A 14,831-nucleotide genomic window follows, 5' to 3' on the forward strand; every position below is an offset into this window, starting at 1 on the left:
ATTATGGAAAGCAAAAGAAACAACAAAGTTATTGCAGCTGATTGATAAAAGCATCAAATATCCAAGAGGTAACATTGAGGATATACTCATCAAGGTCGGCAGATTTATATTTCCAGCAAACTTTATTGTTCTATACATAGAAGAAGATAGAGATATTCTAATAATCTTAGGACGTCCATACTTAACAATAGGTCAAACTTTGATTGATATGGAGAAATGTGAACTAATATTGAGAGTTTATAAGGAACAATAAGTTTTGAAAATACACAATACATCCAAACAACCATCTAATCTCGACGAGCGAAAGTGTATTGATGAAGATGAACCATCCATTTAACAAAACTGTCAGAATAAAAAACCAAAATTTGGAGGAATTATTGGTAGAGACAATGACGGAGAATTCATAGTTTAGAGAGATAACACGGGATGCAAGGTTAGAAATTGCAAGGAGTACAAGGCAAAACATTTCAATTTGACCACCTTAAGGAAATCACCCCAAAAGTCGAGCTCTAAGTTATAAATCGAGCGCTTAATGTGAAGCAACCCATTTTTCTATCACTTTTCACTTATTTCGATTAGTTGTTGCATTACAAGTAGTTTTAGGGATTGCATTAATTTAAGAACTCAAGCATTTAAATGATTTGCTTTGAACACATTTTAGGTTGTACTTTAAGACTAGCATTAGTAATTTAGGTAAGTTTACTTATTGAGTTTATTTTTACTTAAACTCATTGTTAACATCCTAGCATTATATTAAGCTTACCTTGATATGATATGCATTATTAAGGTAGACTGCAATATCCAACCTATTTTGAAAGACTTATCTTTTCGTAGCTATAGGATTTTTGTAGGGATGCCACTATGTCCGAACATTATATGATTAGAATTTTTTTGGTGTGAATTCATTACAAATATTTAAACCTTATTCTCTATCACTAATATTTATTTTGAATTCTTGACATAGAAAATTAAAGCCTAGCAATAAAGAAAGGTGGCAGTTGTCATGACTTCTACTAGCTGAGCCAACTTGATCCTTCTACCTATCAGTAGAGTTTCTGATCCTTACTATTTTACATCTATTATTCTTGCTCTTGCATTGGGAATATTGTAATATAATGCTGTCTAGTTAGAGTTGAATGACTTGACGCCAAAGATGATATTTATTTGTTTGAATTGAGTACATGTTTAGTTAGATACTGGTCAACACCATAACTGTGCTTTTACTTGAAAACTTATATATGTTAGATTTGATTATTTCAGCACATTGCCATATTGAATTATCAGTTACGTTGGGACATGACTGAATTAAGCCCCTGTTTGGCCCCCTTTTTTGGAAATGAAAATGGGTGGAATAGTAGTTTTTCAAAAAATGAGTGGTTAAAAAAGAAGAAAATGTCTTCGATTTACGTGTAATATTATTTTGTGTAAGATTGTATTGTTGAAAATAGGAGAGAGAAAAATAAAATGTAATATAATGTAATTTAATGGAGGCCAAACGGGGGTTAAGTGAATTTAATTGTTGATGTTGTTGATCTAGGTTTGAATAAAATTTTCCAAGTCCTTTATAGAAACTAAATTGCTATAAATCAGTTTTGTGACAGGAAGGTTAGTGATTGTTTTCATTGATGTGTGATTATTTGGAGTTCTTGGATCCCAACATTAGTTGAAGGAGTTTGAGTTAAGGAGTCTAAAATGGGTACTGATCATATCCTTAAAAAAAATTCAAATCTCATACATATGTAACCTCTTTCGTAGCCTTTATGACTCAAGTGATTAAGCCTACTAAGGTTTTTAAAACTTGGTGCCCTATAATTGTTTGGTTTGGGAGTCATCGGCCTAATGCTCGCTACAGGGATCATTTAGAAAGTTAAAGGGAAAGAAGTTTTGCACATAAGATATTAAAAAAAAAAAAAAAAAGAATGAAAAGTTAGATTCTCATATTAAAAGGAAAAGTGACAAATCTTCTACCTCTCATCATAACCTTTCTGACTCGAGTTATTAAGTTTGTAAAGGTATTTAAAAATTTGGTGTTATATAGTCATTTGATTTGGGTACATGCATCATTTAGAAAGCTTAAAAAGAGAAGTCTTGTACAGGAGATGTAAAAAAATGATCTAAATAATCAAAATTGAGATGTGTTGGCTAAAGACTTTGAGATGTAAACTCTAGGGTTAGCAGTGTGACTTTAAGACACATTTACCACATTTTTCCTAGGTTTACATATATCCAAACCACTTGAGTGAAAAATGCATTATTATAATTTTTAGAAACCCATATGTGCTAGAAGTACCTCGTGCTTTGGGAGAAAACATATGGATTGATCATGCACGAGAGGCGTGAGGAAAAACTGACCACAAGAGGATTGGGATTGTGCATAAATCAACATTACTCTATTAGCTGTGTTCTAGTATGGGATGTGAGTTTAATGTTGGCTAGTCATACACACACTAAGTCGAGCATCAGATAAGTAAAAATCTATTTTAATATTATTTGGATCTTTCTAAAGTATTACTTAAATTTGAATCTAAGGCTTATGATAAGCAATTCAGCATTGAGTCTTTTATCTGTGATTTGTTTGAGTTAGTTATATGTGTCATATCTAAGTTTTATTTTATTTTCTTCGAGGATTAACAAATATTTTAGTTTGGAGGTGTTTGATAAGTACATTATTATGCACTTATTTAGGACATATTACTAAACTTTTATGTCGTCAAATTGTTGAATTTTATTTAACTTGGGTTAATTTTCTTTTGTTTTACTGATGGACGCGTTTAAAGCAATTGAAAAGAAAATGAGCATTGATTGGCCTTTAAATAGAAGTTTGTGGACTAAATCTCACTTGAATAAAAGCCGGAGGATCAAAATCGAGGAGAAAATGAAGAAAGGGACTAACTTGCTTCACATGGAAGAATTGAGGCCTTAGAAGATAAATTGCAACTAATTGGGCCTCAAAATAATGAAAAGTGAAAATTTAGTAGGGCCTAAAGTGAACTTTTAATTGTAATTAAATTGAATAATTAATGAAAGCAGCACACACACACACACACACACACACACACACACACACACATATATATAGGCGGATAGAAACCTTTGGGCGGTTGGAGAAACGGAAAAAGAGAAGCAAAGCCGGCGGAAAAGCAATACAAAACTGAGGAATTAATCACGCTCCATTGATATTTTGTGATGTCTTTTATCCTTTCTTTGCCTAATTTCAATATTATGCTAGGCTAAATTATTATGTGCTAGGATTTACGATTAAATTTTTTATAATGAACCTTTAAATCCAAATTTGATTTCTTTTGACATTTAAAACACGTTTTTGATTCTTGAATGATTGGCATGGATTTAATATTTTCAACAATTACTTGATCACTAATTTTACCTTCAAGAGATGGAAGATAAGTTAGACATTGTGTCAATTATCGTCGAGTCTGATAGGAAATATAAATATACATTTATACTTTATGTGATCTTTAAGTATTCACAAATTCATTATACAATTTTATATGTTCACATCCATCATAGAAATAAAGGTGGGTCACATGTAAAAATAGGTTTAATTCTACTTGAGAGTGATTGTTTGACAAATTAGAAATATTGGTCTTCATAATTGAATCGTGTTGTCAAATTTATAAATTTCGAGTTATATATTTGTCTAAAATTTGCATTTAGTTTAAGTCTTGGATTGAGTTTAATCAATTTAGGTCTTGCATTTATAAGTATATTATTTAAATTAGTTAGAAAAAAATTACAACTTTCAATTGTTTCGATTAAAGCAAAGTTAATTTGAACTTGATCTAAATCAATCTCTTTAGTAGCTATACACCACTAAAAAATATGGCTTCAGGCACGGATTTTCCATTCCTAAAACCTTGATATCCGTTGCTATTACTCTTTACCAACGGAATATTTGCAACTACAAATCCGTTGTCAATTTGAGGGTCGCTAATAGTTACTAATGGATTGTGCTATAGGTAAAGAGTAAACATTTTACCAACGAAAATTTCGTTGGTAATGTGTGAATTTTTTACCAACGGAATTTTTGTTGGTAAAAATCTTAATCAATACCAACTGTCTTTTCATTGGTAAATGTCTACCATTACAATTGGTAACAATTCATATTGTAAATAGTCGTATAGGTGTGAGACATGGTAAAAAAAATAAATTATTTACTTATGTTTTTATAATTGTTATTATTATATATTTAATAATTATAATTCTTTTTAAGACTTTTAAACAATTGAATTAAAAAGTCAAAATATTGTTTAACCACTTATTGGACTATAAATTTATAGAGGATAACTCCAAAGACTTTATTATAAACTTCTGATGTGGGATAATTGAATTACTTTTACCAACGGATAATCCATTTTTAATTACCAACGGAGTATCTGTAGGTGAAAGATTTAAATGTTAAACGGTCATGTTACGCACAGAATATCCGTTGGTAAAAAGATATTATCATTACCAATGGAAAATTCGTTGCTGATTATTGTAATTGAAAGTGAATTACTTTTACCAATGGATTGTTTCCGTTGGTAATATATGGCACGTCACCTACGGAATATTCGTAGGTGAAATATCCAAATGTTAAACGGTTACATTAGGCACGGAATATCCGTTAGTAAAAGGATATCATTATTACCAATGAAAAAATCATTGTTACCAAAGGAAAATCCGTTGCTGATTATCGTAGTTGAAAGTGAATTACTTTTACCAACAGATAATTCGTTTCTAATTACCAACGGATTATCGTAGTTTAAAGTGAATTACTTTTACCAATAGATAATCCATTTCTAATTATCAACAGATTGCATCCGTTGGTAATTTTTCGTAGGTGAAAAACTGTTTTTTAGTAGTGATACTTGGACTCAAAAAAATTCATTTTACTACTTATTAATGAACCGTACATTTGCGGAATTTTAAATCGAAATAATATTTTTGTGAACAACTAACATGCATCTATGAATAATGTGGTTGTCATATTTCCATTTGTTAATTTCATAGTGTCTCTTGCTCTCTTTTGGTTTCCCTTATTCAAGTTAGGAGTAAAGTAATGTGATTGGTATGTTGCTTGTTTGGTATATTTTGGAGTTGCATTAGATAAAACCATCGTGTTGTAACAATTGGAAGGTTAAAAAGTAATGGTGGGTATCGTGACTTTATAGAGCACTTTGTACAAACATGGTTTCTTAGGTAATGATGTTGCAGAAGCTCTTAATGATTATGCATGTTGGTGTAGATGATTTTATTTTTGCAACCTTCTTAATATGTATGTTACTAGAAAGCTGCATTTGAAATTTCCTTTACACCTATTTGTAGGAAAATCCAAAGTTTGGAAAGTTCAAAGACAATGATAACAACAAAATTTACCACACTTATAGCAAACTATTTAGTAATAGTTATGGTTTCAAGAAATATCTTTTAACATTGACTGAATTATCGTAGCACGATTTTGATTTTGGCTCGGACAACGACACGGATGATCCAAATGACATGTTGTCCATCAACGTTGAGACAGTAGATTTAAGTGCTGGGCCTACAAAGGGCAGAGCAAACTCGTTTGGTGAGAAGCATGAAGAAAAGCAAGCGAGTAGAAATAGAAAGAAGAAGAAGTTCGATGCAAGGGCAGGGAAGTTCTAGAGTTTGTAGATAACTTAGCATCTACATTAAGGAAATTCGCCTCGGTCATTTGGTCTAGAGACAAGGGTGGAATGATGATTCTCGAGTACTTCAATGACTTGCTTTTGAATGGCCTCATCAAAGCTGGTGATCAGTTACTTCTGTTCATTCTGGTTCTTTTAGGACTCAGACAATCAAATTGATTACAGTGCCACTCAAACAACGGAACTTAGAATGATCAAAAGAATGCCCCACGTGCCTATACTTGAACAAAAATAGGTAGCTTCTCATGTATCACATACTTTGAAAAATAACAATTCTTTTCGAACTCATCTAGGCATTGTCAAGTAGTTTGAGCTCTAGGCTTAATTCTACATAAATCGTAGCCTCACAAAGTCTATATAGATTCGAGATGGACTTATCAATCTTTATTGGTAACCTAATAGGTTTAGATAAAGCAAGCAAAATGCTCTTAACACATAAGTCCAAAGGCAGTAATGAAAAAAAGAATCTACAATGGAGTATATACACAACCTTAATTATAGTGTTTTAGATTGAATGCATATCTTAAAATTTGTCAAAGTTGAATATATACCTAGGTTGGAAAATATGGCCGTTTGATTTCCTTGTGCGTAGTGAGCGGCAAGACTAGCATTCAAATGCCAAACTCGTGGGCAGCAAGTGACAGACTTCTTGTTCTAAGCACTCGAAGAGGAGATGAGCACTTAACGAGAAAAAATGTGGTGACTTCTTCTCCTTAGTCTATCTTTAAACTTCTTCAAGGCCTTTTCAACCAAACAACCAATATTCAATGGAATTTGGGTCACACTTCAACAAATCTCCACATTCATTTAGATTTCTATACAAGGAATTATTGTTCACTCATTAACAAACAATTCTCTAGCCTTCCAGGCAAGCCCCTAAAGACCAATTCAACAAAATAATATCAATCAAGTCCAAGAAATACTCATATTTGGCCACATTGAATGCCTTCGTCAATATGTCAACTAAACTCTCCTTGGTATCAACTTTGCTCGCTACAATATTACCACGAGTAATCACATCACACAAAAATGACACCTCACATCAATGTGCTTTGTCCTCTCGTGAAATATCAGATCATTTGTTAGAAAATTAACACTATAACCATCAAAATAAATAAATAAATAAATAAAATTGTAGATATCTACTAGTCTTTACTAATTTTACCCAACAATCTCCTCAACCACATAACCTCCTTACGAGCCTCTGTAATAGCCATATACTCTGCCTCTGTAGAAGATAAGGCCACCACATTTTGTAAAGTAGCCTTCCAGGTAATAGCACAACCACCATTGGTAAACACGTACCCTGTATGAGATCTCCTACAAAATCTAAATTAACATACCTAATAACTCCATATGTATTTTTTTTTCAAAATGAAAACAAGAATTAATAAAGCTATATTGGTATCTGAAAATCTACTGCATTCATTTCTAATCTTCATTTACAAGATTTTCCATGTAAGATACTAACTTTACTAACTGTATGTGCTAAATCTGGGTGTATATAAAGCATAACATACATAAGCGATCCAACTACACTGGAATAAAAAATATGTGTCATGCAATCGATATCCTCATCTGATTATGGATACAAAACAAATGACAGTTTAGAATGGGCAGCCAAAGGGATACTGACATTCTTTGCATTCAACATATAAAACCTTTAGATTGTTCTCTCAAGGTACCATCTCTGACTCAAGTATAATCTAGCATCATTTCTTCTCTCGAGATCTCCATTCAAAGAATATTCTCCACTGATCCCAAGTGTTTCATATCAAATTTTTTTATTGAGTTAAACTTTTACTTCATTACCTCTACTTTATTTTGGATAGCTATCAACATATCATCAACATAAAGTAGTAGATATATAAACAATCCATCATCACACTTCCTGAAGTATACATCACTATCATAACTACTTCTTTTAATGTCATAAATATTCATGAATGAGTTAGACCTTTTATATCATTACCTCAGTGATTGATTTAGACCATAAATGGACTTCTTCAATGAACATACATAGTCTTCATTTCTTGTGACAAAAAAGCCCACCACTATTCCATATAGATGTCCTCTTCAAGTTCTCTATGTAAGAGTATTATTTTCACATCCAATTTTTCAAGCTTCAAATCATTATTGGACATAATACCAAGCAAATCTTTAATTGAGCTATACTTTACAATTGGAAAAACTATATCTATGAAGTCTACACCTAGAATCTCTATAACCCTTAGCCACTAATCTTGCTTTGCACCTGGTATTTAAGAATTCTGATGCAAATTCCACGCTCCTTTTGAATAGTAGATTACGATAAACAATTTCCTTCTCCTTGGATAATTTCACTAAGTCCCATATGCCATTTTTATGAATAGATTCCAACTCTTCTTGCATAGCAAAATCCCCCTGCCATAGTCATTGCAACTCACTACTTTAGTGTATGTAGTAGGCTCTTCACTAGAATCAATATCTTTAGCCATATTCAATGTTACCAATTAGCTTTCCCATACTTTTGTTGAGGCCTAATCACCCTCTAGGTTTATCTTTAGCAATAGAATACTGCAGTAGTGGTTGCAAAAAAGTACTCTCCTTCACTTTTGAATTAGACTAAGATGAAAGCTCTCATTTAGACACTAAACAAACTCCAACTCCGCCTACGTAATTTCTTTATATTAATTTGTATTACCAAAATTTCTAAGAGATAAACTGAACCATTTCATTTTAACTTAACATAAATCTATACTAATCACAACCCTATTTGTTTCTAAACACTAAAGATTATATCCCTTAACACCATATTTATAACTAAGAAAAAAATACTGTTTAGACTTTGGCCCCAACTTTCCATTATTCATATTAGCATAATTAAGGCACCTAAATATTTTTGAATCCGAGTAACTAAGGGGAGACGTAGACCATACATCTTCTATGTCATTTTGCCAATAGTAATTGACGGTGAGGGGTTGGTACTAAATCAAGTTGTAGAAGCAGCTTTCAACCAAGATTGTCAGGTCCTTAGATCTTTATCTGAGATATATAGGTCAAAATTTGCAGCTATAGAGGAGAGTAAGGACTAGATGCTATTAGGGTTGAAGAGTTGGTTAGATCTCTACAGACCTATGAACTAATATTAGCTAAAATATCAAAAGATAAGTTTTGGCCTTGAACATTCTTAGGGATAACATTAATGAGTATTCTAATTCGGAGTCACCTAATATCGATATAGCTTGTATTGCTAAAAAATTTTGGAAAATGTTTAGAAATAAGATAAAGCCTCAAGTGAGACAGAGAGGTGATCCGAGTGAGTCTAGAAAGAGATCTCAATATGTGAGATGTCATAAGTGTCAAGGTTTTGACCATTATAGGAGTGAGAGCCCTAACATTGAGAGGAATAAGGATAAAGCTATGAATATTACTCTCACTGATAACGAGTCTATCTCGGTTATTCAAAGTAAGAGGTTCACTTAGGATGAGAATGGAAAATATATGGTCTTCACTGTTAAGGCTAGGAGTAAATCTGATAAAGAGAGTGAGAAGGTTGAGGATGCAGATAGTGGTAAGCAATATTAGGAAGATTATGAAGATGAGGAAGACATAACTAAGCTTATGATAAATTATATAAGGAGAGCCTTAGGATATTGACTACCAATAAAGTCTTGTGTACGAAGGTCAAAGATCTTGAGCTAGAGAAATAAAAACTAATAGCTGACTTTTAGGAATCTACCTTATCCCTAAGTAAGTTGAACTCTGTGAATGAATTCTTAGATACTTGATTTAAGAATCTTATTAGTGATCTTGAGGAGTCCTCTAGGAGACTTAATGACTTGATTATTATGAATGAGTCTTTAGAAAACATGGTTAAGACCTTTATGATTGATCTTGATGATTCCAACACCCATCTCCTTGCATTCTCTAGTGGTTTATTGAAGCTTGATAGCATCTTAGGAATGAGTAAGCCTATTGGTAATAAGGGAAGTTTTGGATATAAGGAGAATGATCACAATACTTCTAGTACTTTCAAGACCCTTGTTGTCCCTATCCTTAACCAATCTAAGTACATTCCTAACCCTGAACCCAAGAAAAAGGAAATCATAAGACAAAGGCCTACTAGACAGCATAGGACCTACCAACCTAGGAATAAAAATCAACGACCACATAACCTTGGTCCTAGATTTATCCATACTTGTTTCAATTGTGTTGAGTTAGGACATATAAGGCCTAGGTATCATAAATTCTTGAGTAGAAATAAAATCAGAACTTCAATAGAAATAAAAGTAAAGAAGAGGATTTTGATGGCCGAATTGACTTCTTCACTAATTAAGTGGGTCAATTGACTGAGTTAGTGATATAGTTGACTAGATTAATTCTTCAACTAGGCAAGTTTAGGTAAAGAGGAGTGATCCAAAAATTCTTAAATAGATCACTATGCTCTTAAAGGTAAGAGAGTTTGTATACCTAACTGATTAGGTATTTCTAGTGCATGCTTGTGTATATTCATTGCGATTCATTCACTGTTACATACATCTCATTTTTGTATTTGCTTTATAGGTAGTAAGTCCATGTATGTGCATCTTCATCATGTTTGTATTGGCACATGCATTTTTATTTTACTTTTTTGTATTGTGTGTTGAATATTTTTAATTTTTTTTAAAAATTTTGTGTGGTTAGAGCATTTATTTAAAAAAGGGTAAAGTTTTTAAAACTATAACATGATATATGATATACTTGAATTTGAGTGTTGTGACCAACTATGAGTTTAATTGATGTGCTGTAGCATATTTTTTCATTATTTGCTTAGCTTTTGATAGAGTACTTAGTCTAGGTTTTTCATACACCATATGTACTGCACACATTATGATATTGCGAGAGGGACTTGACAGCGTGTGAGATTTGAGATGGCAGTTTCATGTTGGTATGGTGACTTTGAACATGAATTGACCTTATTTCATTAGACCTAAGATCAAGTATATTCTTTTGAAAGAAAAAAATTAGTATCTTATGCCCTTTTTCGGAGTCTTTTCGACTCGAGTAATTAAAGCTGAGGCTTTTCTCAGAACATAGTGTCTATAATCAACTGACTTGGGTTAATCGATATATATATATATATATGTGTGTGTGTGTGTGTGTGTGTGTGTGTGTGTTTAACTTTCATAAGTAGAGGGATAAGCTTATTGACAGAGATGTTTAGAATGTCATTTCTTACAAAATTAAAGTTTGTAGTCCTGCTTACAAAGTATTAGTAACACCCTACATACATAGGGTCACTTATACAATTTACTCCATTTTAACTTGAATTGAGTATGTGAAAAAATGTATTGATCGTTAATTATGCTTGTGCATTATATCAACTGCATCTTTGAGTTATTATATATTGATGTTTATGTGTATTTGATAGAATTCCCATAGTCATTTGTGACAAAAAAGGGGCGAGAAAGATCTTATTGTAATTTTGAGTTAAGAGTTGATGCATTTTAGGGAGAGTTTGCAGTAAGGGGGAAAGATGATAGTATCTTTTATTCATGGCATTCCATATCATAATGGATAGCTTCTTTGAATTTTGATGTTTGGTGATATTAATGTTTCAATTGGTGTTTTGATTAACACTAGTATCACTTCTCAATCTAGCCAACATATTTATGATTATAGGTTTCAATTGTTATATTTCTTTTATCGTGTGCTTTTACACTTGGTATATGAGTTGTCTATTTTAGGAAACAGGTTAATAAGGAATGTAAGAGACAAACATTCAGTTTTGGTTTGGATAGATTAGTTTTTATTTTTATTTCCTTGACTTGTGTGGTATAATTTTGTCCCAGAATACCCAAGGGGGAGTTTGTTAGGATTTATGTTGTATTGGCAATTTTGTAGATAAAATAAAATCTTAGTTAAATTGCATTAGGAGTTTATTTGAGTTGTGTCAAAGTCAAAATAGGAGTTATTGAATCCTAATTAAAGTCAAAAGAGTTGAGATTGCTAGTATAGTCCTTGAAAGAGTCCAAGATGTCGAAGAAGATCACGTGTGATCAGGGAAATACAATTAGAAGTCTAAAGAGTTTTAAAGAGCAGCAAAAGTTATGTTTTAAATTTTCACTCATAATTTGTAACACATTTTTAACATAGAAAACATTAGAATTTGAACAAGGCTATTTAAAGGAATTGTAGCCCTTTGAGTTGGCTTTTTATTGTATTTTGAATCCACTCAAACAGACATTGGAAGAGAAAGTTATTATAAAATACTAACAATTGCTCACCAATTGCTCACCTATCGCTTGTCTAGAGTTCGAGCAATGGTGTTACATGTGTAACCTTATTTCGCACTTTTCAAGAGTTTTATCTGGCCCATACTACCTAATTATCTCTTACTATAAATACCCAAGCCCTTATATATTTTGTTTGTGGTTGTTCATATATTACCTTTTCATAATATCATTCCGAGATCCAAGAATAAGATTACTAAAGATTGAGGAAGGTCAGACCAAAAGAACGGAAGAGTACAAAATAGCGTGTTCTTGATGATTCACAGGAGATAGACGATTTCAAAAAATCGTGAACAGATGTGAGTGAAGCACAATATCAAAAGATCAGGAGATTATTAGCTTGGTCCTAAAGTTTTTACTCAGTTAGGTTTTCTCCATCAACATATTTTGTGTTGTTTATCGCTTTCATACCATTGATTGTGGCATTCAAACTATAGAATAATCTGATGTGATTAATTAACTATCTAGAAACAATTAAAAAGTGACTTGTTTCTTTTATTATATAATTCCTAACATTGGGTCAAAATAAATTAGCTAAATCTAAACATTCAAGTGGTATAAGAGCTTGTCACTCATGGAAATGATATTTATACTCATTTTACAATATTATTTGTTAGTGCTCCAATACACTTGTTCAACTTGACAGGGCATTGTCCAACATATTTTAAAAGCAGTAAATATAAAAGTGGGAAAAATATTTTTCCCTCATTTCAACGCACACAAATAGAAGAAAATTATTATAAAGGACAAGAAGCGTAAATTAATAAAGGTTTAAAGAAAAGAACTCAATGAAAAAAAGATAGGAACATAAGTTCTACAATGAGCATTGATCGAAGAATTCAAATGCAATCAAAGTGTAATGTAACAAGTAAAAATACAATGTAAATATAATTATCTGGTATAGAATCATTTGAAAATTTTTGGATTCAATTTTTTTATGGAGCCATGCCAAAAAATATTATTTAATTGTTGGAGGTTGTTAAAGTTATTTACAATCAAATTGAAAGTTCCCAATATTGCTTATTTGGCAATAAATTTTTTTAACACTTGTTCCACGTAGCTATGACTATGCTTCTATGTTATGAAAGCATTAAAATTAAAAGGAAAAAGTGTTAACATCATTGTTCTGCCAAGTACCATCCACACGCTTTCTAGCAACTCACACCACCAAGCCCTGCTAGTCCACTACTAAAAATTCCAAATACATACCACTTTTTGACAAGATCATGTGCCCTAGTCTTACATGTTACGAATAGAAACACAAATTGCTTGTAATGAAGAATATGACAAAATTAAAAAAATAAAAAATAAATAAAATGAAGAAGCTAAAATGATAGGATATTCTAGGAAATGTTGACCTCCCAAATGCTGATTTTCGAGGAACAATAAACCTCGAAAGACTAAAAGTACATTTACAGAAATAATTGATCCCCCTTTCTTCATTCTTTATTTGAATTTAAATATGAAAATATTGTACCAATTATCTTCTAAAATCAAGAACCATTTCAAAAATAAGAAAATATAAAATTAAAACCTGAAAATAAAGAAATAAAATAAATTACAAATATAGAAATGTATAATCTTCTTCCTCCGAGAGTTTTGCAATTCACCGTAATTGCAAGAAAATATAAAACCCATTTGACGAAAACCGATAAAAGGACCCAGAGCCAAAAATAAAATATATGGAATTAAAAGTTCAATCGTTCATCCAAGCATTTCACTTGATATCACTTCATAAAAAAAATTAAATAAATCGTTTTTCCAACACTTTGTTAGGTATATCATATGAAGTTAGATAATTTTTAATTTCCTGGATTAATATGTTATTGAAAGTTCAATTCTTTCTGCTTACGGGCCATGCATGGACTTTCACTTTATATATGAAAAAGTCATCACCTAATAATACTATTTTTCCCCACAAATAACTTGAAAATAATATGCACTAAGGATAATTCAAGAAGCATGGCTAATACCAAAGTCGGCATCCTTACTATCTTTTTAATCTGTGGTAGTTAAGCAGTCATCTCTAGGGGCGGACGTAGACATTTTGAATTAGGGGGTACAGTCAAACCTTATATAGATTGAATATTTTGTTCTTGATTTTTAAATAATTTATACTTAACTTGAGAAAATGCAGAACTAAGTTTAAAAACACATTCCTCCATCAATATTTTGTTCATCGTTTTAATCCATTTGAATTCGAACAGTCTTTTCATTAATATTTTGCTCATCACAAGAAAATACGTGTTTACATTTAAAGAATTTATAGTGTATTTGATACAAACAATCCGTTCAAGTAATAAAAAGAGAAAAAAAAACATATAATCAATATTCATTACTAATATTCAATCAAATAAATACAATTTGTTAAATATAAGTCAAGATGGACATAATTTATTTAAGGCTCATTCAAAATACACAATTTGATAGGAGAAAATGTAAATTTAAGCTCAAAATATGATTAGGAAGTGAAGTAAATTTCTTAATTTGTCGAGAAATTATAAACAAATTTTAAAAAATTAGAAGAGTTAAGGTTTTGATAGTATAAGGGAAAGTGAAAAAGTTCAAATTTATTGTGATTTTGTCCTTATTTGATGGAGATTAAAATCAAATTTATTGTAAATTTTGATAGAAGTTGAAATTTTTTTAGTCCCATGAAATATGTTATTAAAATTAATTGTTAATTTTTATTTATATTAAAATTTATATTTTAAGTCAACAATCATGGTTTTATTTGAATATACAGATATAAATATATTCTTGTGTGTCACGTGACCCCCCAAAACCCCCCTTCTATCTGCCCTTGGTCATCTCTTACCCATTGATAAATCTTGTGTGTTTTGATCTTCATGTACAGAGAAGCGTGCAAGGTAATAAATAAGTTACTCGTGCATGTAACATATTAAGG

This window comes from Olea europaea, unplaced genomic scaffold (genome assembly GCF_002742605.1).
Source record: "Olea europaea var. sylvestris unplaced genomic scaffold, O_europaea_v1 scaffold644, whole genome shotgun sequence".
NCBI classification, from domain to species: domain Eukaryota; kingdom Viridiplantae; phylum Streptophyta; class Magnoliopsida; order Lamiales; family Oleaceae; genus Olea; species Olea europaea.